General features: G+C 43.7%; 1 protein-coding gene across 1 annotated transcript in view; it reads left to right on the top strand.

The window, feature by feature from the left end:
• Positions 1-24269, top strand: part of LOC124718753 (carbonic anhydrase 13-like) — a 113183-nt gene that overhangs the window by 10489 nt on the left and 78425 nt on the right. The window contains exon 2 of the mRNA XM_047244367.1: positions 21665-21706. The gene's annotated coding sequence lies outside the window, so the exon portion shown is untranslated. The remainder of the gene's footprint in view (positions 1-21664; positions 21707-24269) is intronic.

Below are 24269 nucleotides of genomic sequence, written 5' to 3'. Positions count from 1 at the left end.
CCTTCTGATTGCACAATGGACGTGAATCGATGCAGATGATCAGCCAGGATGCTTACGTACGTGTCACCTATCAGAATCGTATGTAGACGTATCAGGAGTCCCATATCACTCCAACTGCACACGCCTCACACCATTACAGAGCCTCCACCAACTTGAACAGGCCCCTGCTGACGTGCAGCGTCCGTGGATTCATGAAGTTGTCTCCATACCCGTACACGTCCATCCGGTCGATACAATTCGAAACAAGACTTGTTCGACCAGGCCACACCTCTCTAGTTATCAACAGTCCAATGTCAGTGTTGACGGGCCCAGGCGAGGCATAAAGCTTTGTGTCGTACAATCACCGAGGGGTCACGAAAGGGCCTTTGGCTCCGAAAGCCCATAACGATGATATTTCGTTGAATGGTTTGCACGCTGACACTTGTTGATGGCCCAGCATTGAAATCTGCAGCAATTTGCAGAAAGGTTGTACTTCTATCAAGTTGAGCGATTCTCTTCAGTCGTCGTTGGTCCCGTTCTTGTAGGATCTTCTTCCGGCCGCAGCGATGTCGGAGATTTGATGTTCTATCGGATCCCTGATATGCATTTAACTTGTAACAAGTTTTTGATAATACTCCTTTCTAATTTGATATTACTTACTGATTATTGGTATGTATTACAGGGTGACTATTATTGAACTATGTGAAAAAACCGTAAATTAGTTAGAGACTACAGTGTGCACACACTTTATGCAACATGTAAACGTCACTATAGATATTCGGATTTAGGTTATGACATGTTTCATATGGCTGCCGTCATTGGCGATGATGTGGTGCAGACAAACAGTGTAAATGTGCATGACCCACTGAAGTGTCGGAATATCGCTGCTCTCGATGACCTCCTGAATGGCTGTTTTCAGCTCAGCAATGGTTTTGGGGTTATTGCTGTACATCTTGTCTTTAATATAGCCTCACAAAAGGAGTCGCATGTGTTCAGATACGGAGACAGTGCCAGCCAATGGAGGGCCATGCCAGTGGCCTCTGTGTAGCCTGGAGCCAGAAACGCGATTCCCAAAGCGCTCCTCCAGGACTTCAAACACACTCTTGCTTCGATTGGGTGAAGCTCCATCTTGCATGAACCACATCTTGTCGAAATCAGGGTCAGTTTTGATAATGGGGATGAAATCATCTCCCAAAATCTTCACATACTGTTTGGCAGTCACTGCACTGTCAAGGAATGTCGCACCCATTAGTTGGTGACTGGACATGTTGAGGATGAGCAGACTTCTCAGTCCCCGCAATGGTCTGATTTTGCTTATTGACGAGCCCATCCAAATGAAAATGGGCTTCACCGCTCAACCAAACCATATTCACATACTAATTCACATCATGCCCCGCGGCCAACCATGCAGTTTGAACTTCCTAATGCGAACCGTTCAGAAGCTATGACGATTTTATTTCATATCGTTTAATAATTGTCACCCTCTGTAATAATAATACAGGGTGATTCAAAAAGAATACCACAACTTTAAAAACGTGTATTTAATGAAAGAAACACAATATAACCTTCTGTTATACATCATTACAAAGAGTATTTAAAAAGGTTTTTTTTTCACTCAAAAACAAGTTCAGAGATGTTCAATATGGCCCCCTCCAGACACACGAGCATTATCAACCCGATACTCCAACTCGTTCCACACTCTCTGTAGCATATCAGGCGTAACAGTTTGGATAGCTGCTGTTATTTCTCGTTTCAAATCATCAATGGTGGCTGGGAGAGGTGCCCAAACCACCATATCCTTAACATACCCCCATAAGAAAAAATCGCAGGGGGTAAGATCAGGGCTTCTTGGAGGCCAGTGATGAAGTGCTCTGTCACGGGCTGCCTGGCGGCAGACAGTGCTTGAACCAATTTCAGACGATAAGGTTTCATAACTAACCTTTTTCGTAGGACTCTCCATACAGTTGATTGTGGAATTTGCAGCTCTCTGCTAGCTCTGCGAGTCGATTTTCCTGGGGTGCGAACAAATGCTTGCTGGATGCGTGCTACATTTTCATCACTCGTTCTCGGCCGTCCAGGACTTTTCTCTTTGCACAAACACCCATTCTCTGTAAACTGTTTATACCAACGTTTAATACACCACCTATCAGGAGGTTTAACACCATACTTCGTTCGAAATGCACGCTGAACAACTGTCGTCGATTCACTTCTGCCGTACTCAATAACACAAAAAGCTTTCTGTTGAGCGGTCGTCATCTTAGCATCAACTGACACTGACGCCTAGTCAACAGCGCCTCAAGCGAACAAATGTACAACTAAATGAAACTTTATAGCTCCCTTAATTCGCCGACAGATAGTGCTGAGCTCTGCCTTTTGTCACTGCAGAGTTTTAAATTCCTAAAGTTGTGGTATTCTTTTTGAATCACCCTGTATAGCATATAGAAATTAAATATAGTATTGAAAAGATTTTCTCGGTTGCAATACTTTTAAATTTGAACAAAATATTTGTTCCTAGGCACATAACTATGTCATATATTGGACCATGTTTTCTCATTTGGAAAAATCTTAATTTTTCTGGATAATTTTTGTAACTTGTTCTTAAATAGGAAAAAAAAATTCTAATGTTCTGCAAAATGCTATGTATTTGGGCACGAACCAGCTTCTGGCTTCTTAGACCATCGTTAGGTGACAACTGAATGTCGCAAATACAGATATTGAGTGGTTATAATTGGTCTGATGGTGTTTCGAGTGCAGCAGTGTGGGCTGTATACATCATAGGACACTGAAACATTGTAGGTAGCTGCATGTTCACTAATCGGTGGACTCACATAGTATTCTGAAGAAAGTAATAGTTCACTTTTCAGCCATCAGGTGAAAATACGGCACTGCAAGGAGTCAGAATGTAAGATGTTTCCTGTTTTGACAGCAGTATGGATTTCGTCACTCGGCGATATTTGTTGATTTCTTATGTGAAGTGATTGTGGGTGCAAAAGGGTTAAGGGGCTTGACGTTTTCCGTACGAAACGCAATAGCTAGTGAGAGAAAAACCTGTCCAGTGATGGTAAAGTTAAGAACGGCAGCATTAGCCTCGTGGGAATATCGCCGACAGAAACAGCTGCGAAGAGACCCCTTTCTTAACAAATGGGCTAAAGAAGACGATCAAGAAATTTGGAGAAACAGGTGATTTAGTTGGTGCAGCAGGGCGAGGGAGGTGGCTAATTCCAATGGCACTTGTTGTTGGAGCTGCTGTAGCTACAGCCGAACGTGCAGCACATGCTGCCGATTCTGCAGCCACTACTCGAGATGTGACAGGGGAATTGTCTGTCCACTGGACAAGGGTTCAAAAGATTTTGGGGGCATTTTACACTGGTATTCCTACAAGATTGAGAATGTGCACCAAATGGAGCCCTAAGATGAGCTACATCACTGTGACTTTGTCCTTTGTTTGTTTGGCACCCAATGAAATGAATGACATACACTACTGGCCATTAAAATTGGTACACCAAGAAGAAATGCAGATGATAAACGGGTATTCATTGGACAAATATGTTATACTAGAACTCAAATGTGATTACACATTCACGCAATTTGAGCGCATAGATCCTGAGAAATCAGTTGCCAGAACAACAACCTTTGGCCGTAGTAATGGCCTTGATACGCCTGGGCATTGAGTCAGACCTTGGATGGCGTGTACAGGTACAGCTGCCCATGCAGCTTCAACACGATACCACAGTTCATCAAGAGTAGTAACTGGCGTATTGTGACAAGCCAGTTGCTCGGCCACCATTGACCAGACGTTTTCAGTTGGTGAGAGATCTGGAGAATGTGCTGGCCAGGGCAGCAGTCGAACATCTGTTGAACCCAGAAAGGCCCGTACAGGACCTGCAACATGCCGTTGTGCATTATCCTGCTGGAATGTAGGGTTTTGCAGGGATCGAATGAAGGGCAGAGACACGGGATCGTAACACATCGGAAATGTATTGTCCAGTGTTCAAAGTGCCGTGTATGCGAACAAGAGGTGACCGAGACGTGTAACCAACGGTACCCCATACCATCACGCCGAGTGATATGCAAGTGTGGTGATGACGATTACATACTTCCAATGTGCGTTCAACGCGATGTAGCGAAACACGAATGCGACCGTCACGATGCTGTAAAAAGAACCTGGATTCGTCCGAAAAAATGACGTTTTGCCATTCGCGCACCCAGGTTCGTCGTTGAGTACACCATCGCAGGCGCTCCTGTCTGTGACGCAGCGTCAAGGGTAACCGCAGCCGTGGTCTCCGAGCTGATAGTCCGTGCTGCTCCAAACGTCGTCGAACTGTTCGTGCAGATGGTTGTTGTGTTGCAAACGTCCCCATCTGTTGACTCGAGGATCGAGACGTGGTTGCACGATCCGTTACAGCCATACGGATAAGATGCCTGTCATCTCGACTGCTAGTGTTACGAGGCCGTTGGGATCCAGCACGGCGTTCTGTATTACCCTCCTGAACCCACCGATTCCATATTCTGCTAACAGTCATCGGATCTCGACCAACGCGAGCAGCAATGTCGCCATACGATAAACCGCAATCGCGATAGGCTACAATCCGACCTTTATGAAAGTCGGAAACGTGATGGTACGCATTTCTCCTCCTTACACGAGGCATCACAACAACGTTTCACCATGCAACGCCGGTCAACTGCTGTTTGTGTATGAGAAATCGGTTAGAAACTTTCCTCATGTCAGCACGTTGTAGGTGTCGCCACCAGCGCCAACCTTGTACGAATGCTCTGAAAAGCTAATCATTTGCATATCACAGCATCTTCTTCCTGTCGGTTAAATTTCGAGTCTGTAGCTCGCCATCTTCGTGGTGTAGCAATTTTAATGGCCAGTAGTGTATTCTTTACACGGAAGAGGCACATTTTACTCTGCACAGACCCATGAATGTACAAAATTGTAGCATATGGAGTTCTGCTCCACCATATGTTGTGCTGGAATACCCACTGCATTCAGGTTATGTGACTGTGTGGTTTGGTTTCACAAGCTTCTTCATTCTCGGTTCGTTTTCCTTTGAGGAGATGACACCTTGCAGGCTTGTTAAGGGTGGAATGACATCTGCATGTTATCAGTACCTCCTTATGGAACATGTGGCTCCGGTTTTCCAAGACTGTAACTGTATCCACACCACTACTTTCATGCAAGATAGGACGACTCTACATATCGCTTACCATGTGAAATTTTTGCTTTGAGAAACCTTCAGTCAGAATTATCTCTAGACTATTTCTAGATGTGTGGCTTTCCAGATCCCCTTATTTAAATACACACACCATAAAAAGTTTTGCATCATCTCGGTTCCGAGAGCTCTGGAAACTGTACAGAAAATTGGAATAGAGATCAAAATAAATATAATTTGTGCCCTTTTTATTGCTCATAAAACCACACATTGCATGTTGTTTCACTATACAGCGAGACCTTCAGAGGTGGTGCTCCAATTTTCTGAACACACCGGTACCTCTAATACCCAGTAGCACGTCCTCTTACATTGATGAATGCCTGTATTCGTCGTGGCATACTATCCACAAGTTCATCAAGGCACTGTTGGTCCAGATTGTCCTACTCCTCAACAGCGATTCGGCATAGATCCCTCAGAGTGGTTGATGGGTCACGTCGTCCATAAACAGCCATTTTCAAACTATCCCAGGCACGTCCGATAGGATTCATGTCTGGAGAACATGGTGGCCACTCTAGTCGAGCGATGTCGTTGTCCTGAAGGAAGTCATTCACAAGATGTGCACGATGGGGGCGCGAATTGTCGTCCATGAAGACGAATGCCTCGCCAATATGCTGCCGATACGACTGCACTATCGGTCGGAGGATGGCATTCACGTATCGTACAGCCGTTATGGTGCCCTCCATGACCACCAGCGGCGTATGTCGGCCCCACATAATGCCACCCAAAATTATCAGGGAACCTCCACCTTGCTGCACTCGCTGGACAGTGTGTCTAAGGCGTTTAGCCTGACCGGATTGCTTCCAAACACGTCTCCGACGATTGTCTGGTTGAAGGCATATGCGACACTCATCAGTGAAGAGAACGATGTCAATCCTGAGCAGTCCATTCGGCGTGTTTTTGGACCCATCTGTAACGCGCTGCATGGTGTCGTGGTTGCAAAGATGGACCTCGCCATGGACGATAGGATTGAAGTTGCTCATCATGCAGCCTATTGCGCACAGTTTGAGTGGTAACACGACATTCTGTGTCTGCACGAAAAGCATTATTCAACATGGTGGCGTTGTCGTCAGGGTTCCTTCGAGTCATAATCCATATGTAGCGGTCATCCACTGCAGTAGTAGACCTTGGGCGGCCTGAGCGAGATGTCATCGACAGTTCCTGTCTTTCTGTATCTCCTCCATGTCCAAACAACATCGCTTTGGTTCACTCCAAGACGTCTGGACACTTCCCTTGTTGAGGGTCCTTCCTGGCACAAAGTATCAATGCGGGCGCGATCGAACCGCGATATTGACGGTCTAGGCACGGTTGAACTACAGACAACACGAGCCGTGTACCTCCTTCCTGGTGGAATGACTGGAACTGATCGGCTGTCGGACTCCCTCCGTCTAACAGGTGCTGCTCATGCATGGTTGTTTACATCTTTGGGCACGTTTAGTGACATCTCTGAACAGTCAAAGGGAATGTGTCTGTGATACAATGTCCAGAGTCAACATCTATCTTTAGGAGTTCTGGGAATGGGGGTGATGCAAAACTTTTTTTGATGTGTGTACTTGTGACTTCTGTTTGTGGGGTCCATGTAAGGTGATGCATCCAGACTCTTACTAATCTGAAGCATAGCACACGATGACATATCGCACTGATTACCCCAGATATGTCACAAGCAACTGTCGAACATGCCATTTTATAGATGCAGCATCTTAATGAGTTGCGGGATCATACTGAATGCATATTGTAACTTGTGACCATATGCTAATAAATGAGCCAGAACCACTGTTATCACAGCAGTTCCTTCCCTTTTCCTGCATCCACACGACATTCTGACTACCTACAGCGCGATATTTTCACCTGTCGGCGGGACGTGAAACTAATATTTCTTCAGCACACTGCGCGAGCGCACCGATTAATGAACATATCTGCGACGTATCAGCATCCTGCCATTGTATACAGCCGATACTGCAGCACTCGCAACACCGTCAGTTTCATTATAACCACGCAATATAATGATGTTGATTCTGAAAGAGTTAAGTCGTCGATTTTTGTTTCCATGGCAGCAGTAAAGACATTAGCACCTGGAGACTTTCACCTAACACTTTCATAAAAACCACATACTGACAAGGGAACCTCCCCATCGCACCCCCCTCAGATTTAGTTATAAGTTGGCACAGTGGATAGGCCTTGATAAACTGAACGCAGATCAATTGAGAAGACAGGAAGAAGTTGTGTGGAACTATGAAAAAATAAGCAAAATATACAAACTGAGTAGTCCATGGGCCACATAGGCAACATAATGGACCCTGTGAATTTAGGAGCGCCGTGGTCCCGTGGTAGCGTGAGCGGCTGCTGAACAAGAGGTCCTTGGTTCAAGTCTTCTCTCAATTGAAAATTTTACTCTCTTTATTTTTGCAGTGTTATTATCTGTCCGTTCGTTCATTGACATCTCTGTTCACTGTAATAAGTTTAGTGTCTGTTTTGCGACCGCATCGCAAAACCGAGCGATTAGTAGACGAAAGGACGTGCCTCTCCAATGGGAACAGAAAACATTTGATCGCAAGGTCTTAGGTCAACCGATTCCTCCACAGGAAAACACATCGGATATATTCTATACGACACTGGTGACGGCATGTGCGTCACATGACAGGAATATGTTGTCGACCCACCTAACTTGTACACTTAGCGAATGGGTAAAAAAATTCTTCTACCTTGCCCGATTTAGGTTTTCTTGTGGATGTGATAATCACTCCCAAAAAAGTGATGAAAACATAAGAGTTTGTCACATAAACTGAAAATAAAGAATTAAACTTTTCACTCGATGGAAGATTTGAACCTAGGACCTTTCGTTCCGCAGCTGCTCACGTTACCACGAAACCACGGCGCTCCTGCTTTCCCATTGTCCTTAATGTTGCTTATCTTCCTTTGAACTACTCAGTTTGTATATTTTGCTTATTTTTTCACAGTTCCACACAACTTCTTCCTGTTTTCTCAATTGATCTGTGTTCAGTTTTTCAAGGGCTATCCACTGTGCCAACTTATAACTAAATCTGAGGGAGGTGCGATTGGGAGGTTCCCTTGTGAGATGAGGTAATCCCTGCAACTTTCCAGCACCCATACAGCTATAAACATACAGCTCTCCATTCGACGGCACTTTCATAAAAACCACATACTGAGATGAGGTAATTCCTGCAACTTTCCAGCACCCATACAGCTATAAACATACAGCTCTCCATTCGACGGCGTATCGCCTTATATCTGTTCCATTATCTGAATCTGCATCTCAGATATAACTACAGACTATCATCTCTGGTAATGGCTGTAGCTCTTCCCTGACTGATAAAGTTCTAGGAAAAAAGGAAACGCGTGACATTGCACCATTTCTGTACACTGCCAACAGGAAGTAGTTAGCAGTTTTACAAGCTGGTGCAGTCCCATACATTGTCAAGACTTCAGACAACGTAGCGAAACAATTAGTATTGCAACTGTGCTAGTAATAGCAGACTACTTTTTATTTTGTAGTAAAGACAGGTTTAGAAGGGAGCAGGATTGGTGCAGATGTTTGTTACTCGGAGATTTATTCCACCTAGCTACCATGGAGACTAAACCAAATGCTGTAATATATTTAAAAATAAATTTGATTGTTGTTGGTAGGTATTGTTAGCAGTGGTTAGCCACTTGAGAGCAGGGATGCCAAAGAAATTACATTAATTAGGGCGTGCAGTGCCCCAAAGGCCACCTGACGTTTGTTAAGCGTTGCGAGCACCACAGACCTTTATAATTCACGAAGACGTGTTGCCCTCAAAGATAGTCCTCGACGTTCCCTCTATAATCTCTTGTGGGAAGAAACAAATAAACAAAGTAATTTGGAAAGTGGGAAGGTTCGTCGTAAATAAGAAAACGGGTATACCATGATAACTGAAATGCAAATGAGAGGGACATTGTCCTCTAAGAAAGCACATGCTACATCTGCAAGCGATTGCTATTATAGTAGTACTTGGCACCTATTGTTGAATCAGAGAGCACACGAATGACAGTCTCAGACTTACGTCTTTCCTTCCGCCACATATATTTATACAGCCAACATTCGTGTTTGTATTATTCTTCACTATCTGTCAGGTTCTACTACTCACACAAATTTGATGTACACTCCTGGAAATTGAAATAAGAACACCGTGAATTCATTGTCCCAGGAAGGGGAAACTTTATTGACACATTCCTGGGGTCAGATACATCACATGATCACACTGACAGAACCACAGGCACATAGACACAGGCAACAGAGCATGCACAATGTCGGCACTAGTACAGTGTATATCCACCTTTCGCAGCAATGCAGGCTGCTATTCTCCCATGGAGACGATCGTAGAGATGCTGGATGTAGTCCTGTAGAACGGCTTGCCATGCCATTTCCACCTGGCGCCTCAGTTGGACCAGCGTTCGTGCTGGACGTGCAGACCGCGTGAGACGACGCTTCATCCAGTCCCAAACATGTTCAATGGGGGACAGATCCGGAGATCTTGCTGGCCAGGGTAGTTGACTTACACCTTCTAGAGCACGTTGGGTGGCACGGGATACATGCGGACGTGCAGTGTCCTGTTGGAACAGCAAGTTCCCTTGCCGGTCTAGGAATGGTAGAACGATGGGTTCGATGACGGTTTGGATGTACCGTACACTATTCAGTGTCCCCTCGACGATCACCAGTGGTGTACGGCCAGTGTAGGAGATCGCTCCCCACACCATGATGCCGGGTGTTGGCCCTGTGTGCCTCGGTCGTATGCAGTCCTGATTGTGGCGCTCACCTGCACGGCGCCAAACACGCATACGACCATCATTGGCACCAAGGCAGAAGCGACTCTCATCGCTGAAGACGACACGTCTCCATTCGTCCCTCCATTCACGCCTGTCGCGACACCACTGGAGGCGGGCTGCACGATGTTGGGGCGTGAGCGGAAGACGGCCTAACGGTGTGCGGGACCGTAGCCCAGCTTCATGGAGACGGTTGCGAATGGTCCTCGCCGATACCCCAGGAGCAACAGTGTCCCTAATTTGCTGGGAAGTGGCGGTGCGGTCCCCTACGGCACTGCGTAGGATCCTACGGTCTTGGCGTGCATCCGTGCGTCGCTGCGGTCCGGTCCCAGGTCGACGGGCACGTGCACCTTCCACCGACCACTGGCGACAACATCGATGTACTGTGGAGACCTCACGCCCCACGTGTTGAGCAATTCGGCGGTACGTCCACCCGGCCTCCCGCATGCCCACTATACGCCCTCGCTCAAAGTCCGTCAACTGCACATACGGTTCACGTCCACGCTGTCGCGGCATGCTACCAGTGTTAAAGACTGCGATGGAGCTCCGTATGCCACGGCAAACTGGCTGACACTGACGGCGGCGGTGCACAAATGCTGCGCAGCTAGCGCCATTCGACGGCCAACACCGCGGTTCCTGGTGTGTCCGCTGTGCCGTGCGTGTGATCATTGCTTGTACAGCCCTCTCGCAGTGTCCGGAGCAAGTATGGTGGGTCTGACACACCGGTGTCAATGTGTTCTTTTTTCCATTTCCAGGAGTGTATGTCAGCCATTTCTAGAACAAGACATCTGTACTGGAAGCACATAGAATTTGGATACCGACTTCACTCAGAGTAATCATAAACAGTTAATTTTGCACTACCAGATGGGTCTTTTAATAATGAAACTACAGTCGCACTCTTTCGCCTGCACAAACGCGAAACAATGAATTCGGATTCTGTTGTCTGCACTCTTCCAGGCGGCCGTCTTACATGCAGTACTTTCGAAGACGTACCGGAACTTCACACAAGCGCCGAGTCATCCACGAAATCACTTACATATAACGATGAGGCAGCAACTTGATTGCGGTACGCGGTTCTGTCGTTGTTCTAAAGTTAGTCACAGTTTAATGAAATCTCGTACTACTCACGTACACGTTTATTGGTGAGTATTAATAGCGGAATAAACTGTCGCTACTCAACTGCTGTTCCATATACTCACAGCAGTGCCTGTAAAGCTTAGTACGAGGGCAGTTCAATAAGTAATGCAACACATTTTTTTTTCTGAAACAGGGGTTGTTTTATTCAGCATTGAAATACACCAGGTTATTTCCCAATCTTTTAGCTACACAACACTATTTTTCAACGTAATCTCCATTCAATGCTACGGCCTTACGCCACCTTGAAATGAGGGCCTGTATGCCTGCACGGTACCATTCCACTGGTCGATGTCGAGCCAACGTCGTACTGCATCAATAACTTCTTCATTATCCGCGTAGTGCCTCCCACGGATTGCGTCCTTCATTGGGCCAAACATATGGAAATCCGACGGTGCGAGATCGGGGCTGTAGGGTGCATGAGGAAGAACAGTCCACTGAAGTTTTGTGAGCTCCTCTCGGGTGCGAAGACTTGTGTGAGGTCTTGCGTTGTCATGAAGAAGGAGAAGTTCGTTCAGATTTTTGTGCCTACGAACACGCTGAAGTCGTTTCTTCAATTTCTGAGGAGTAGCACAATACACTTCAGAGTTGATCGTTTGACCATGGGGAAGGACATCGAACAGAATAACCCCTTCAGCGTCCCAGAAGACTGTAACCATGACTTTACCGGCTGAGGGTATGGCTTTAAACTTTTTCTCGGTAGGGGAGTGGGTGTGGCGCCACTCCATTGATTGCCGTTTTGTTTCAGGTTCGAAGAGATGAACCCATGTTTCATCGCCTGTAACAATCTTTGACAAGAAATTGTCACCCTCAGCCACATGACGAGCAAGCAATTCCGCACAGATGGTTCTCCTTTGCTCTTTATGGTGTTCGGTTAGACAACGAGGGACCCAGCGGGAACAAACCTTCGAATATCCCAACTGGTGAACAATTGTGACAGCACTACCAACAGAGATGTCAAGTTGAGCACTGAGTTGTTTGATGGTGATCCGTCGATCATCTCGAACGAGTGTGTTCGCACGCTCCGCCATTGCAGGAGTCACAGCTGTGCACGGCCGGCCCGCACGCGGGAGATCAGACAGTCTTGCTTGACCTTGCGGCGATGATGACACACGCTTTGGCCAACGACTCACCGTGCTTTTGTCCACTGCCAGATCACCGTAGATATTCTGCAAGCGCCTATGAATATCTGAGATGCCCTGGTTTTCCGCGAAAAGAAACTCGATCACTGCCTGTTGTTTGCAACACACATCCGTTACAGACGCCATTTTAACAGCTCCGCACAGCGCTGCCACCTGTCGGAAGTCAATGAAACTATACGAGACGAAGCGGGAATGTTTGAAAATATTCCAGAAGAAATTTCCGGTTTTTTCAACCAAAATTGACCGAGAAAAAAAATGTGTTGCATTACTTATTGAACTGCCCTCGTACTTTGAAAGTACTTAACGACCGCATACGAGGTCTGTTCAAAAATTCCAGAACTTTGTCCACAAAACTTTTCAACGCTTAGCTTTTTCTTATTATGCATCGTCTCCTTCGAAATACTCTCCTCCACAGTTGATACACTGCTCCTAAAGCCGTTTCCACTTCCGGGAGCGGTCGTAGTACGCCTCTAGTTGGATCGGGCGAAGCACCGTCTGCGTTGCAAATCTTCATTCTTTCAACGAGATTTTCAACTTTGGAAAAAAAAAGTCCGTAAGGGCCAGGTCTGGAGAGTACGAGGGAAGTGGCAGCACAATGATTTCATTTTTTGTGTAATAGTCACGCACCAACAGGGATGAATGAGCGGGGGCGTTATCGTGATGCAAGAGCCATGAATTGTCTCGCCACAGTTCAGACCGTTTGCTCACATTTTCGCGCAGGTGTCGTAGTACGTCCAATGGTACCATTGATTAACAGTTTGTCTCTGTGGCACGAATATATGATGAACTTGTTGTGTCTAGACAAGACAGCCTAGACACAATGAGAGGAAGCCGAAAGGCACGCGCTACGCTCACGCAGATGGGCGTGAGGTCTGAAACAGGATACGTAATGAATGCTATAAAGAAAAGTACGTAGCTTCTGGAATACTTAACTTTAATCCATCCTTTTGGTACATCTGGAGATTGTGGCGATACAAGTGAGACTCTTTAGATACATGCAATGTTACTAATGGCGCCTTGCTAGGTCGTAGCCATTGACTTAGCTGAAGGCTATTCTAACTATCTGCTCTGCAAATGAGCGATGCTTCGTCAGTGTAGTCGCTAGCAAAGTCGTCCGTACAACTGGGGCGAGTGCTCGTCAGTCTCTCGAGACCTGCCGTGTGGTGGCGCTCGGTCTGCGATCCCTGACAGTGGCGACACGCGGGTCCGACATGTACTAATGGACCGCGGCCGATTTAAGGCTACCACCTAGCAAGTGTGGTGTCTGGCGGTGACACCACAGAACTAATAGCAGAATACCAGTGAGAACGAAATGCATGCATTCCCTCAGAGAGACGCTCGGCTCTAAGTCGATCTCAGCGAACACTAAGATGAAAATCTACAACACAGTGATATGACCAGCAGTAGTGTACGGTTCAGAAACATGGAGCATGAGTAAGTGAGAAAGGGAAAAACTATTAATATTTGAAAGAAGAGTAATGAGGAGATAACGAAGGATGGAGGAGGAGGAAGAACGAGGAAATCTACCTTCTGATGCGACAACCAACTATCCTACAGAAGATAAAGAGCAAAAGAATACGATGGGTGGGCCATGTAGCCCGTATGCCAGATGGAAGACAGGCGAAGATGGCACTGGAGGGGAAACCAAACACCAAACGCCCCATTGGACGACCAAGGCAGCGCTGGATGGACGACCTGGCGAAGGACCTAGCAGCCCTGGGAATTGAAGACACCTGGAGGAACCGGGCACAAAGCAGGAAGGAATGGAGACAGTTTGTGGAACCAGCGCCTGGTCTGCAGGGCCTGTGATCGCTGAATATCTGTCTAATGCTTCAGAGACAAAGCAAATTATCACCATGGCTTTGACACTTGTCCTGACCTGACGAGTTTTTTTGGTCTTGGAGAATCTTTCCCGACCCACTGTGAAGATTGCACCTTCGTCTCAACACCATAGCCATGGATCCATGTCTCTCCACCAGTTATGATTCTCTCAAGGAACATCTCGTCCTCATTTACGTGTTCCAAAAGTTTTTCACAGATTTTTTGTCTAGATTCATGCGCCATGGGACGTACTTCGCAAAAACACGATACTGTGTCAGGATTTCATGACATGATCCAACTCATGTGTTACATTCTTCTGCACTCTCTTGGACAGTCAGTCTTTGATGGCACGCACGGTTCCCTTGACGACCCTGACACGAGCGTCCACTGTAAACGTCGAAGGGCATCCTGAACGAGGGTCATTTTTAATTTCTGTCCAGCCATTTTTAAGCCGTGTGAACCATTCGCAACACCGAGTACGGCTTAAGACTCATCTCTGTAGGCTTCCTGCATCATTTGGTGTATCTCTGTAAGGGGTTTCTTGAGTTTGGCGCAAAATTTAATGCGAACATTCTGCTCTTCTGACTCTACCATCTCTAAATTCGCAAACTGTGCGACACAACGGTCTACTCAGTACAGCACTGAACAATAACTGACAAACAGTCAACAATGAAACTTCGGGCAGTTACACATTGAACACAGGCGTGCGCAGGAATGTCAACTGCATTTCGCTCCAATACGCCATTGGCGTTAAATGACGAATGTTCCGGAATTTTTTAAACAGACCTTGTACATTGAATATTTTAGTGGAGCGATGTGATACGGATCTGATCTCAATGACGACCAAAAATGACTTTCTGGACTGAGCGCACCAACCTCTAAGCTGGCAGCCCTCCAGCGATGGGTCACTCAATTTTGAAACTAAATCAAACAATATGAAATCTAAGTTTCCTCGCGCACTGCCGTCAAATACCTTCTTTAGATAATTATTAAATTATAGTAAATGAAAAGCACCAGTTTGCTTTTGTTCTACAATATTACTTTTATTGTTAACTGGTTTCCGGCTTACAAGGCCATCTTCAGATATTTACTGAGTATTACCACCAAAGAAGTTGCAATGTTTGCAAACAACATTGGAAGAGAAGTAACACGTCTAGACTGAAGTAACATCTTTGACACTGTGGTGGTAATGCAATGAAAAAGTAAAAATTGAACAGTACATAAGTAACAATGGAGTAGACAGGAAAACCTTTAGCACAAAATAGGAATAGCATGTCTACATAACAGTTTCTATTAATAAACAAAACTAATGGAATAAAATAAAATTAGTAGTAGACAAGACTACATCAGGAGGTATGAAACATGGAAACTGTAGTTACATTGATAATTGTCTCTTCTTTTAATTGGTTTGTGTATCACTCTCCATGTTTCATGCCTCCTAATGTAGCCTTGTCTAGTACTAATTTTATTTTATTTTATTAGTTTTGTTTATTAATAGGAACTGTTATGTAGGCATGCTATTCGTATTTTGTGCTAAAGGTTTTCCTGTCTACTCCATTGTTATTTATGAACTGTTCAATTTTTACTTCTACATTACATTACCACCACAGTGTCAAAGATGTTACTTACGCTATGTTTCTACTTCAGTCTAAAAAATGGTTCAAATGGCTCTGAGCACTATGGGACTTAACATCGGAGGTCATCAGTCCCCTAGAACTTAGAACTACTTAAACCTAACCAACCTAAGGACATCACACACATCCGTAGCCGAGGCAGGATTCGAACCTGCGACCGTAGCGGTCGCGCTGTCCCAGACTGAAGCGTCTAGAGCCACTCGGCCAATCTGGCCGGCTTATTTCAGTCTAGACGTGTTACTTCTCTTCCAATGTTGTTTGCAAACATTGTAACTTCCTTGTTGATAATACTCAATAAATGTCTGAAGATGGCCTTGTAAGCCGAAAACCGGTTAACAATAAAAGTAATATTGTAGAACAAATAATGTTATTCTACCAAGAACCCATGGGAGATTCTGTTAATATATTAAATTATACTTTTCTTAACCTGAGAGACTATCCGTAAGTGGGAGTATTTTGCTTCTATGACGATAACTGGCAGTATCGCACATCAAAGTCGTACGGGCGTTCCCCGCTGAAATATCAACCCCGCTCGCTTTGTTACTACCAGAAAGGTATTCCTACGCTGGATTTGTTCTAGAAGCTACTAGAAGCTTTTTACGATCCCGCGCACTTGGGACTGCGTAATACGTCACGCCATGTGAACCAGTGCGTCTGCCTGCTCTATGTAATTCAGAGCATTTTCCACAAATACTGTAGTTCTGGCGTACGCCTGCCCTATGTCATCAGAGTACTCTCGCTTACATTTGTTTGGATAATAAGGCAAATAAAATGGTTCATGTCGCAATATGGGTGGCGTGAATTGTTTTAGTTTAATTATGGGTGAAACCGTTATGCTTTTATTATTATAAATATTGTTCTAGAAATTCTTAAGGGGACCACACCCTGCCTATCAAACCCATGTTAATTCAGGCAAGTGTTTGACCCATTTCTTAAAAAAAAAAAAACAAAAAAAACTATTTGATGCAGGACCGTAATATTTTTACTGTTTGTTACATGATGCTAATAGAGTCAACTGTACTAAAATCTACTTTATCCACTTTATAATTTTTAAGAAATACTTTTTTCAATTTATTGACAAAAAATATTAAGTTTTTCTGCAGTAAATATTTTTTTGTGAACTTCCTAATGGGGGAATATTAATGAATGTAGTACCAGAGGTGGCTTTTATGTTATGCAGAGTCTCTGACTGGAATTCGTCAGTAGGAAAAGGGAGAGAAGGAAACATAGTAGGTGGATATGGATTGGGGGGAAGAAATGAAAGAGGAAGCCGCCTTGTAGAATTTTGCACAGAGCATAACTTAATCATAGCTAACACTTGGTTCAAGAATCAAGAAAGAAGGTTGTATACCTGGAAGAATCCTGGAGATACTAAAAGGTATCAGATAGATTACATAATGGTAAGGCAGAGATTTAGGAACCAGGTTTTAAATTGTAAGACATTTCCAGGGGCAGATGTGGATTCTGACCACAATCTATTGGTTATGAACCGCAGATTGAAACTGAAGAAACTGAAAAAAGGCGGGAATTTAAGGAGATGGGACCTGGATAAACTGAAAGAACCAGAGGTAGTAGAGAGTTTCAGGGAGAGCATAAGGGAACAATTGACAGGAATGGGGGAAAGAAATACAGTAGAAGAAGAATGGGTAGCTCTGAGGGATGAAGTAGTGAAGGCAGCAGAGGATCAAGTAGGTAAAAATACGAGGGCTAATAGAAATCCTTGGGTAACAGAAGAAATATTGAATTTAATTGATGAAAGGAGAAAATATAAAAATGCAGTAAATGAAGCAGGCAAAAAGGAATACAAACGTCTCAAAAATGAGATCGACAGGAAGTGCAAAATGGCTAAGCAGGAATGGCTAGAGTACAAATGTAAGGATGTAGAGGCTTGTCTCACTAGGGGTAAGATAGATACTGCCTACAGGAAAATTAATGAGGCCTTTGGAGAGAAGAGAACCACTTGTATGAATATCAAGAGCTCAGATGGCAACCCAGTTCTAAGCAAAGAAGGGAAGGCAGAAAGGTGGAAGGAGTATATAGAGGGTTTATACAAGGGCGATGTACTTGAGGACAATATTATGGAAATGGAAGTGGATGTAGATGAAGATGAAATGGGAGATAAGATACTGCGTGAAGAGTTTGACAGAGCACTGAAAGACCTGAGTCGAAACAAGGCCCCCGGAGTAGACAACATTCCATTAGAACTACTGATGGCCTTGGGAGAGCCAGTCATGACAAAACTCTACCATCTGGTGAACAAGATGTATGAGACAGGCGAAATACCCACAGACTTCAAGAAGAATATAATAATTCCAATCCCAAAGAAAGCAGGTGTTGACAGATGTGAAAATTACCGAACTATCAGTTTAATAAGTCACAGCTGCAAAATACTAACACGAATTCTTTACAGACGAATGGAAAAACTAGTAGAAGCCAACCTCGGGGAAGATCAGTTTGGATTCCGTAGAAACACTGAACACGTGAGGCAATACTGACCTTACGACTTATCTTAGAAGAAAGATTAAGGAAAGGCAAACCTACGTTTCTAGCATTTGTAGACTTAGAGAAAGCTTTTGACAGTGTTGACTGGAATACTCTCTTTCAAATTCTAAAGGTGGCAGGGGTAAAATGCAGGGAGCGATAGGCTATTTACAATTTGTACAGAAACCAGATGGCAGTTATAAGAGTCGAGGGACATGAAAGGGAAGCAGTGGTTGGGAAGGGAGTAAGACAGGGTTGTAGCCTCTCCCCGATGTTATTCCATGTGTATATTGAGCAAGCAGTAAAGGAAACAAAAGAAAAATTCGGAGTAGGTATTAAAATTCATGGAGAAGAAGTAAAAACTTTGAGGTTCGCCGATGACATTGTAATTCTGTCAGAGACAGCAAAGGACTTGGAAGAGCAGTTGAACGGAATGGACAGTGTCTTGAAAGGAGGATATAAGATGAACATCAACAAAAGCAAAACGAGGATAATGGAATGTAGTCAAATTAAATCGGGTAATGCTAAGGGGATTAGATTAGGAAATGAGACACTTAAAGTAGTAAAGGAGTTTTGCTATTTGGGGAGTAAAATAACTGATGATGGTCGAAGTAGAGAGGATATAAAATGTAGACTGGCAATGGCAAGAAAATCGTTTCTGAAGAAGAGAAATTTGTTAACATCGAGTATAGATTTAAGTGTCAGGAAGTCGTTTCTGAAAGTATTTGTATGGAGTGTAGCCATATATGGAAGTGAAACATGGACGATAACCAGTTTGGACAAGAAGAGAATAGAAGCTTTCGAAATGTGGTGCTACAGAAGAATGCTGAAGATAAGGTGGGTAGATCACGTAACTAATGAGGAGGTATTGAATAGGATTGGGGAGAAGAGAAGTTTGTGGCACAACTTGACTAGAAGAAGGGATCGGTTGGTAGGACATGTTTTGAGGCATCAAGGGATCACAAACTTAGCATTGGAGGGCAGCGTGGAGGGTAAAAATCGTAGAGGGAGACCAAGAGATCAATACACTAAGCAGATTCAGAAGGATGTAGGTTGCAGTAGGTACTGGGAGATGAAGAAGCTTGCACAGGTTAGAGTAGCATGGAGAGCTGCATCAAACCAGTCTCAGGACTGAAGACCACAACAACAACAACAACAGAGTCTCTGAAAATTTCATTCATTTATCTATGATAGTTTCTGATATAATGGGGCATATGTACTGAAATTTTTAGTTTGCCGGAAATTGACTTTAAAGAAAAAAACTTTTGAAATTTGTTACTTACAGTTAATTAAAACTGTCCTGCTGCATATGATGGCCCTTCTTTGGCCTCTAGCAGGTCTTCCAGCTTCTTTTTCACCTTCCTGGATGTTTGTCTTGCTTTCTTGGCCATAATAGATGCAGACCTGTCTGCATCCCCTATCCTTATTTTATCGCAATGTTGCAGCCCAGTGATCATATTTTCACCAAGATTAATTCCTAGCTTTTTCAGTAACCAACACTTTCCAATACTACCACAATTGGATGTAATAACATCATAATGAACTCCTAGTTTCACTGTATGCATGCCTACAAATATAGTTTTAGGAAGGCGGTTCCAAATTATGCTGTTGAAGCATTCATTTGGGTTCTGTGTCTGCCCATGCAGACATTTCCCTAGGAGGTCAGGATGAGCCAAGTCTCTGAAAATAGGTTTAACAGCAGCAGGAAGAGAATGCTGGTGAGAATAAGATTCTCCAGTTGGCTGAGCCCTGTTGTATTTGCAGCACGAATTTTCTCCTTATGGACACAATCCATGAGATGGCTTATCATCAGTAGAGAACTTATGGAAGAATATGGCCCAAACACCTCTCTTCATTGAAACTTCCTGGCAGATTAAAACTGTGTGCCGGACCGAGACTCGAACTCGAAAACTGTGAGGACGTGGCGTGAGTCGTGCTTGGGTAGCTCAGTTGGTAGAGCACTTGACTGTGAAATGCAAAGGCCCCTAGTTCGAGTCTCGGTCCGGCACACAGTTTTAATCTTCCAGGAAGTTTCATATCGGCGCACACTCCGCTGTAGAGTGAAAATTTCATTCTAGATCTCTCTTCATTGCCTCCAGATTTTCTTTATTTCTCCTAATCGCCTGCCCACAGTATAACTGCAAGTTTTCTGTAACAACTGCTCGCAATCACACTTGAACTAACCGCGTGTTTGAAAGCGTGTTGTTTACAAACAGCAGAAACAAAAGAATACCGACTGTTGATTTCCAAGGATAGCCAACACACACGGGAGTAAAAAAAAAATCCCTAACGTGCAATGTAGGGGGATATAAAGATCTAAAATATGTGCAGAAAAGTGGGTGACAGGAAAGTGGGCGTGGCACATAAACACCCGTGGTAGGAAAATGCTCTTTAAATGCTCGAAAAAATTTTTTCATCAAAATCCTTTTCGGGGTGCTTAAATAAAACCTTACTCTATTGAAATGTGATGAAAACCGATAATCAATTTTTTTCAACCAGAACCACGGCGTGGTCCCCTTAAAGGAAATTGAAATTGAAAAATAGGGATGGTACATTTACACAGTACTACGTAACATAGTTGCTACGTTGCAAGTTGCAGCCTTTGGCAACACTGACTGGTGCGTATAAAGCTGCGGAAAAAATTTGCTGGTCTGTCAGAGTTAGGCAGTCTGAACATCAGGGAGGTTGGAGATAAGAAAGTCAGACTCATTCTTTCCTGAACGTCATGTTTAAGCAGGAAACCATCAATATGATGTAGACTGTGAAGTTTTACATACTGTCGTGAAGAGCAGAAATACTTGCACAGAATACTACCTTGGTGTTAAGTGCCTAAACTCAATTTCCTTTTTCCTCACTGCTAATTTAAGTTTCAATTGCACAAATATTACACTACAAGTACAAATTGAACTATATTTTTCATCTGATTTTAAATATATCGATATCCACACAAAAGACTTTATTTTTAGTTTTTTAGTTACATCGAACTGCTTTTGCATGACAGAAAAATTTAAGATCTTGCTTCGTAAACACTCTTGTATCATTTGTATCTTCTATATAAACAATGTCTGCGTAAGCCGCACGTAATTTTATTTGCAGTTGTGATGTTCGCTTGTCACATAACGATGGCCGAAGAAGCAGAAAACTGAAATGTGAACAAAGAATCATAATTTTCCATAAAATTAGGTATTTCCTACACGACATTGCTATCACATCTTGCCAAGCACTGATGGCAAATTCAGTTAATGTTATGTGTATTAGTCTATTTTTGTCAAATATTATGTGAAATTTTTTTCTCTGTGACGTTAGTTATTTGGAGTTTTGCTGGTAAATCCGACATTTCGGACGGAATATTTTGGTTGTAAGCTCATCTGGAATGCTTGTTTTGAATGTACAGCATTACTGCCCAAATTCCAGTAATTATAAGAAGTAATTAGTGACGCATCTTGGTCGTTTGTTTCAGTGAGACCATTCAGGGGAGACTTTGGATACGAAGGAGAGCATGGTGAGTTACATTTCAGCCTTCCTGCTGACATATTCAAGATTACAACATATTAGTTCACCTTAGATTAGATTAGACAGAATAGATTGCTTTGTTTGTTCCACAAATCAATATCTCCATCTGCGAGCAAAATATCGGAAAAATACAATGTAGAACATCTATTTGGTACACAAAATAATAAGTATTTTAAGATACACATATTTAGGCGACTATCTTGTCAACTTGGAAAAAAATGTTGTTTTTTCCTCTCTCCTCGTGAGGAATACTTTACTAGGAACGTATGGAATGAGCACAAATACTATACACATTATTTTATATGCGAAAAATATGTTCTACAGCATGCCCAGGTGAAACCTCCATCATTTTCAAATGCAATTACCGAGAACTATGGCTCACAGATGCTTGCGATTTGTGGCATCATGTAAACTAAGTCAGATAGTTTTGTGTAGAATATTAATATATTTCTAGATGGGGTACTTTTGTAACCCATTAAGTATCTAGAGTTCTAGATGATACTCTGTCTAAACCCATGTGCATTCAAGCGTTTGAAAAAGGATAAACACATGTGAACCCAAGTCCTGCATAAAGGGATTAATTTTTAGGTAAATGCAGGTAAGTATGTACGTTTCTCGTTATATCACGTTGTTTGTAATCTTTAGAATGATAACGCCACGTACATGACCCTACAAGAAAGATAATCTACTATTTAGCACAATGGATAATTCAAAACCAGGCAAGCATGTCAGGCAAGGCAAGATAATTCAAATCGTACTGAACTATATCGAATTCTTTAGTTCTCATTCTAGTCATTTCTTTCTTTAGGTCTGTTCCCTGCGTATTGATCATTCAGAAATAAGTGGATGTGGGAGGATGAAAAGCAGCAATGTATGGTTGAAAATTATATACGGAGACAGTGAGATTCTTTTATCATGGACAGTGACGATTTATTTAGATAAACACATGGGGTAGTCACCAGTAACACTCTGCAGCACATTAATTAAGGGAAATTGATGGTTCCAGTAAGAGCAAACACCATAACAGGCATTAATAGGGGCTCCTAAATTAGTGTTACCTTATGGATGCATGTCTCCAAGGATAACTGAGGTTGATTCAGGCTGCCATCAGAAGTAACAAAGTTCCCAACTAAGTTGCAAAAGAATAACGCAGTTTTATGCATATTCTATCCTCTGCTACTACTAACACAAAACACTCCATCTTCAAACCAAAAGGGACCCATCGGGACCATCCGACCGCCGTGTCATCCTCAGTTGAGGATGCAAATAGGAGGGGTGTGTGGTCAGCACACCACTCTCCCAGTCGTCATGATGGTGTTCTGTGACCGCAGCAGCTACTATTCGCTCGAGTAGCTCCTCAATTGGCATCATGAGGCTGAGTGCACCCCGAAAAATGGCAACAGCGCATGGCGGCCTGGATGGTCACCCATCCAAGTGCCGGCCACACCCGAGTTCTGAACTTCTGTGATCTGACGGGAACCGATGTAACGACTGTGGCAAGGCCGTTGCCTTCACTACTAAGACAAGTAGCCACCATTATATTAAGTAGCCACAGTGTCATGTATTTTGTTACAAATCAGAAAACAATGTTTTATCACTCAATATACAGGTTTGCTTGGAATAGGATCTCATGCACTACCAAATGCGCAGCAGTGTTGTGCAAAAGCTACATCACAAACACATCGATTGCTAGTGGACAAAAGTCGCGATATTAAACACAAATAACCAACTAAACACGGTATTAACTCCATGCAGAACCCTCCATACGGTAAGTCGGTTGTTAAGAAAACACAATTAATAAAAATTGAGCTCACAGTGCTTAAGGCACAAGACACTGGGCATGCTATGTGACAGCATGCTTCGTGATGGTCCAAACCATCAAACTAGACTGATACTCGAAATTAATTGAAAGGAACGTAATACGGGTTATCGAAACGTTTGGCTAACATAACTGTCGTTGAAACTGACCAGATTAAAGACTCCAGCATGTTAAACCAGTACACTCAAACACAGGATGGGGCAAATAAAACTGGCCTGGAGAACAGTGTTCCTGGGTACAAAGAAACACAGCACAGGGAAGGAAATGCAGTACTAAGCTGGCTATAGCAGATGTTGAAAGTGACCACCATTCATCTCTTGGCAATTACGGACCTTCTTCAGCAAGTTGCTGAAGGTGGATCGAAACTGGACTGCTGGAATTGCTGCAGTCCCATTCGAAGTGTTCTGCTGCAGTTCTTGAAGACTATGAGGGTCTAAACCGTGACGAAAGTTTTATAAACCAGAATTTTGCAACTGGCTGGCTGTTATTGCTAATCTATAAGTAGATGGTTTATTCCTGGCAGTCACTGACTGAGCGGGTGGATAGGACATTGGATTCACATTTGGGAGAACAACAGTTCAAACCTGCAAGCGGCTATCCTGATTTAGGTTTTCCGTGATTTCCCTAAATCGTTTCATGTTGGTTCCTGTGAAGGGCAGAGCCGACTTCCTTCCCTGTCCCTCTATAATCCGATGGGACAAATGACTTCGCTGTTTGGTCCCCTCACCTGTAT

Source organism: Schistocerca piceifrons, chromosome 10 (assembly GCF_021461385.2).
Source record: "Schistocerca piceifrons isolate TAMUIC-IGC-003096 chromosome 10, iqSchPice1.1, whole genome shotgun sequence".
Lineage (NCBI taxonomy): Eukaryota > Metazoa > Arthropoda > Insecta > Orthoptera > Acrididae > Schistocerca > Schistocerca piceifrons.
Note: the sequence above shows the minus strand (reverse complement) of the source record. Positions and strands in the feature narration are given on the sequence as shown.